This window comes from Chiloscyllium plagiosum, unplaced genomic scaffold (assembly GCF_037043375.1).
Source record: "Chiloscyllium plagiosum isolate Xiang-an unplaced genomic scaffold, Cpla_swu_hap1 HiC_scaffold_46, whole genome shotgun sequence".
Classification (NCBI taxonomy): Eukaryota; Metazoa; Chordata; class Chondrichthyes; order Orectolobiformes; family Hemiscylliidae; genus Chiloscyllium; species Chiloscyllium plagiosum.
Window position 1 is genome coordinate 19,537,304 of NW_028270184.1, and position 5,457 is coordinate 19,542,760.

Below are 5,457 nucleotides of genomic sequence, written 5' to 3' on the forward strand. Positions count from 1 at the left end.
TGTCAGATTTTGACATGATGTTCAGTTGAAGTCTCCATCCAATCCGCTGTGAAAGAAGATCAAAGTGTCAGGATCAGGAGCAGCTCACAACAGAAAAAAAACAATTTGGAGAACCTAAGATGAGAAGCAATCAATTGAACAGAAGCCAAACTCCCCAGAGGTTCCCCAGAAAGCTCTGTCTCCAAGGTTACCCCTATACAGAGATGGCCAGGGAAGGCAGACTGACAGGCAGTGATCACTTCAACATTTGGGGCTTGTGTTCTAAACTTTTTTTTATTTCAATAATATACTTAATTCATAAAATACTTTGATGGTCTGTACAGTTGAACATGCCATACATAAACATTCCATTTCTTTGCATACCGAAACAGAGTAATCATTCCTATTTACAGGTCTGTACAATTATATTTTTAGCTGAGGCATCAGCAGAGCCCAAATGACTGCGCGGGCCCCCTGTTCTTCTTTAGGCAGGCAGACGTTACACGGTGGTCTTTCCCCACCCCACGTTGGCAGCAGCTGCTCCAAGCTTCAGCGCGTCCCTCAGCATGTCGTCCTGGACCTTGGAATGTGCCAGTCTGCAACACTCAGTCGGGGTCAACTCTTTTAGCTGGAAGATCAACAGGTTTCGGACCGCCCAGAGAGCGTCCTTCACCGAGCTGATGATCCTCCAGGCACAGTTGATGTTCGCCTCAGTGTGCGTCCCGGGGAACAGACCGTAGAGCATGGAGTCCCGCGTCACGGCACTGCTTGGGATGAACCTCGACAAACACCACTGCATTCCTCTCCAGACTTCTTCTGCATAGGCACATTCCAGAAGGAAGGGTGTGACAGTCTCGTCTCCCCCCCCCCCTCCCCCCGCAGCTGCTTCGAGGGCAGCGTGCGGTGCAGCTGAGAGTCCAGGCGTGCATAAAGGATCTCACAGGCAGAGCTCTTCTCACCACCAGCCAAGCCATGTCTTGGTGCTTGTTGGAAAGTTCTGGCAATGAGGCATTCTGCCAAATGGCTTTGACAGTCTGCTCAGGGAACCGCTCGATAGGATCCGCCCTCTCCTTTTCCCGAAGGGTCTCAAGGACACTACGTGCTGACCACTTCCTGATGGACTTGTGGTCAAAGGTGTTTTTCTTCATAAACTTCTCCACGAAGGACAGTTGATACGGAACGGTCCAACTACTCGGAGCGTTCCACGGCAGCGAGGCCAGGCCCATCCTTCGGAACACCGGGGACAGGTAGAACCTCAGTACGTAGTGACACTTGGTGTTTGCGTACCGGGGATCCACGCACAGCTTGGTGACTGCAGCGGCACAGGTTCTGGAAATAGGCCAGACCTGTGCCATGTATAATAGCAATGACAGTGCCTCACAGCTGATGACCAGGTTTTTTCCCGCGATGGAGAGCGACCGTAGCTTCAACCTCACTTTGCTGATACGCTCCTCCCAAGACTCGGTGCACACCCCAGCCCCCCCACCCCCCGAACCAAATACCCAGCACTTTCAGGTGGTCGGTCCTGACAGTGAAGGGGATTGAGGATTGGTTGGTCCAGTTCCTGAAGAGCTGGAAATGTGTTGCTGGAAAAGCGCAGCAGGTCAGGCAGCATCCAGGGAACAGGAGAATCGACGTTTCGGGCATAAGCCCTTCTTCAGGAATGTTTTGGTTGGTCCAGTTCCTGAAGAGCATGGCCTTGCTCTTGCCTCGGTTTACCTTGGCCCCCAGTTCCAAATCCTCTGGCGTGTGGGGAATCTAGAATTAGAGGGCATAGCTTTCGGGTGAAGGGGGAAAGATTTAAAAGCAACCTAAGGGGCAACTTTTTCACACAGAGGGTAGTGCATGTATGAAATAAGCTGCCAGAGGAAGTGGTGGAGCCTGGAACAATTACAGCATCTAAAAGGCAACTGGATGGGTATATGTATAGGAAGGGTATAGGTGGACATGGGCTATGTACTGGCAAATGGGACCAGATTAACCTAGTATATGTGGTCAGCATGGACGACTTGGACCAAAGGGTCTGCTTCCATGCTGTACTTCTCTATGACTCTCGCTCCACCCTCATCTGCAATACAAACCCATCCCCACCATTAGTTTCCTCCAAAACCAGTTTGCTCCCTCAGCCTCCTGCAGCTGGTTTCAGTTCGCTAGTTCACCTGTAGGTGGGTTGTAGTAGCGATGTGGAGGTGCCGGGATTGGACTGGGGTGGACAAGGTCAAAAGTCTCATGACACCAGGTTACAGTCCAACAGTTTGTTTTAAATCACAAGTGTTCAGAGTGACACTGTGCATGAAGAAGCAGCAGTGCTCTGAAACCTTGGGATTCCAAATAAACCTCTTGGGACTATAATGTGGTGTCGTGTAACTTCTGACCTTGCCAACCCCAGTTCAACATCGACACATGATGGCTGCTTTCATAGGAGAGACAGACTGCCTGGGGGCAGACAGCTGGAACAGCAGCAGATACTCTAGTGCTTCAAGTGACCATTCAAATACTTCTTCAATATTGTGATGGTTCCTAACTGAACCACCTTTTCAGGCAGCAAGGTCCAAACTCCCACCAACTTCTGGGTAAAATAAATCAGACTTAAAAGCTCCTCTTAACCTTCTGACTTCAACCTTAAAGCTAAGGTTATTGATCTAATTACTAAGAGCAAATGTTTCTTATTTTCTATTCTCTCTGTGCATCTCCTAACAGTGAACAACTCAATCTTTTCAGTTCAAAGTGTGGAACTAGTTTAGCTTGGGATTACAGTCAGCAATGGACTGGTTGGAACAAAGGGTCTGTTTCCATGTTGTATGAATCTATAAACCCAGCCTATCTAGTCTGCCTTCATAGCTGGAAGGCTCCATCTCAGTCAACATTCTAGTGTACCTCCTGTGTATTCTCTCTATTACCATCATATCCTTCCTGTTGCGCAGTGGCCAAAACAGCATGCAGTACACAAGCATGTGGTCCAACATTTTATGCAACTCCCTCAAACTCCTTGTGCTGGTATTCAATGCTTGACTTAATAAAGACAACTATCCTTTCTGTCTTCCTAACCATCTTATCACCTGTATTCTTCAAAGATTTCTAACATGCACACTGATATCCCTCTGATCCTTTGTACTTCTCAAGATACTACACTCACTGTCTACTCCCTTACCTTGTTTATTCTTGCAACATTAACCACCTCATATCTTTCAGGATTAAATTCCATTTGTCATTGCTGTGCCAATCTGACCAGCTTGTCTATATTATCCAAAAATAGCTGTAGACTACATCATGTGCATTAGCTTTATTTACACATTTTGCCAAGTCCTCAGAAAACTCCATCAGTTAGAGCTGATCTCCCTTGACAAAGCTATGCTGACTTTCCCCAATTCGTTGTGATCTCAACAAATGGTGATTATTTCTGTCCCTTAGAATGTTTTCCAAGACATTTCCTGGCATGGATGTCAGATTCCTGGCCTACAGTTCCCTGGTCTATCCTGACCACTCTTCTTTACTTCTAGAATATCAGCTGTTTTCCAGTCCTCAGGCAATTCGTAAGTTGATGTCAGGGCCCTTGAAATTTCCTCCTGAGCCTCCCACAGCTCATTTGATATACATATCATTTTAGCCTGATCAAGAATTCAATTTCAAGTCTGCTAAAACCCTGAAGACTTCCTTCCGCTTCTATTGTAATTTGTTCAAATAGATCTCAGTCCTGCTTCCACACAGTCTGCCACTTTGATCCTCAATGGGCGCTGCTCTTTCTCTGGTTGTTCTCTTGCCCCTAATATTCCAACGAAATGCATTTGCAGTTTCTTTGAATTCCTGAACTTTTCCACTAACTAACTAACATAGACAAATTGTGAAAGGCTTTGGAGGTGGGAATTCTTAAATAAATCCAAAATAACTTCTCAGTATTGCAAATGCTCCACAGTGAGTCCATCCACAGCTCCAGCTCTGCAAAGCGGTTAGCCAGTAGCTACAGGTGGACACACTTCCTGTATACATTGCCATCAGCGACACTAGAATCATCCCTTATATATACACGTTATACAAGAGCAACACACCAGGGGTCTGAAGTCTCCTGTCATGACTTCTCTCAAAATTAAGCTTGTTACTCCTTTTACAGAGAATCCAATAGAACTGGGATCTTCCTTAGTTTCAAACATTTCTGTTCTACTCAAAAGCTTCTACCTGTACTTTAGCTGATATATTATTTTTAAAATCTGTAAGAAAACACTGCAAGTATCACTTACTAATTGGCTAGTTTGATTGGGCCCATGTCACTTTCTGATGGAGACCACAAGGAATTTTAAAATCAAATTTGCAGTATTCGAGAAAACGGAATTTATTGGTTAAAATTATGAACTGGATGACTGGAAGGAAATATGACAGTTCTTTCAAAGAGGCGAGGTGTATTTTGGACAAATCTGTGGTAATTTAACCACGAATTTGAACTTGCTGCTTTTTGATTTACAAACATATCAGAAATATTTTCCCCACAGACAAAACAGACAAACCTTTTTCCTTCCACAATTAAATGCCAATGATGTTGAGATCCATGATCAGATCCGAAAGACTCTGCTGGACTGTCACAACTTGTTTTGCGATCCCGCACTCAATTATTCTGAATTAATATCCTGTAAAATGAATTCACAAAATAAAAATCACGGTCGGCCCAGAGTAGAAATCTAGAAATGACAAACATTTCTTTTGGTTTGAGTTTTATGTGTAAATACCTCTCTTCAAATCATCCCGCCCCAAATAGAACAGGCGCATGCGCGTAGCTGCATCGCTTCCCCCCTCCATAAATATGGCGGCGGTAATCCAGGCATATCACTGCCTAAATTCCACATTTACTAGAAACGCGAGATCTCGAGTTTCTCTTTAGGGTCTAACCACCTTCATCGGATAAACCTAAAACCTCCCAGGTCAGTCTGACTCCAATTTTCTCCCTTTTTCCATTGTAACTCCCGCACTCACACCACACCTCAGTCACGTGTGGTGTTAATGATCACGTGAGGTCCCGCTAGCCCCTCCCCTCATTCACTCCCATTGGTTGGATGAACAGCCGCTTCTGTTTGTTCTGCCATCTTCACCCTCCCCCCCGCCCCCGCCCCCGCCCCCAATACTTTTGTCTTTCCTTTCTCTCCCTGGGGATGTGCTTTATCATTCACTGTGAATGTGGCAGTAACACAGAGCACAGGGGCTGGGAATTATCCAGCCCATTGGAGCTGTACTCTCTCCCTCCGGAGATGCTGCAAATCTGTTCCAACTCCCCTGCTACTTGTCCAAATCCTTCTTTAAAGCGTTAAATTCCAAAACACTTTTCAGAATAGCTGCTGAATCTGTATCCAGCTGTCTCGAATGCTCAGAAGTTGATGGATGAAATAATCGTCACATTTTCGCCCTGCATTATTTGCCAATTACCTAATAGTGGTGACCAAAAATTGTGACAACTTCTCTTTCACTGTGAAAATTAAGTATCCTAGAAATGAG

The 5,457-nt window shown here is 45.5% G+C and overlaps 1 long non-coding RNA gene across 1 annotated transcript; it reads right to left on the reverse strand.

Moving 5' to 3' along the window:
• Positions 1-1,220: 1,220 nt before the first annotated feature.
• Positions 1,221-4,927, reverse strand: LOC148136287 (uncharacterized). The gene is made up of 3 exons (XR_015754600.1): positions 4,698-4,927; positions 4,479-4,598; positions 1,221-1,737 (listed from the first exon to the last, which is right to left on the reverse strand). It is a non-coding gene; the product is annotated as an uncharacterized LOC148136287 (long non-coding RNA).
• Positions 4,928-5,457: the final 530 nt, after the last annotated feature.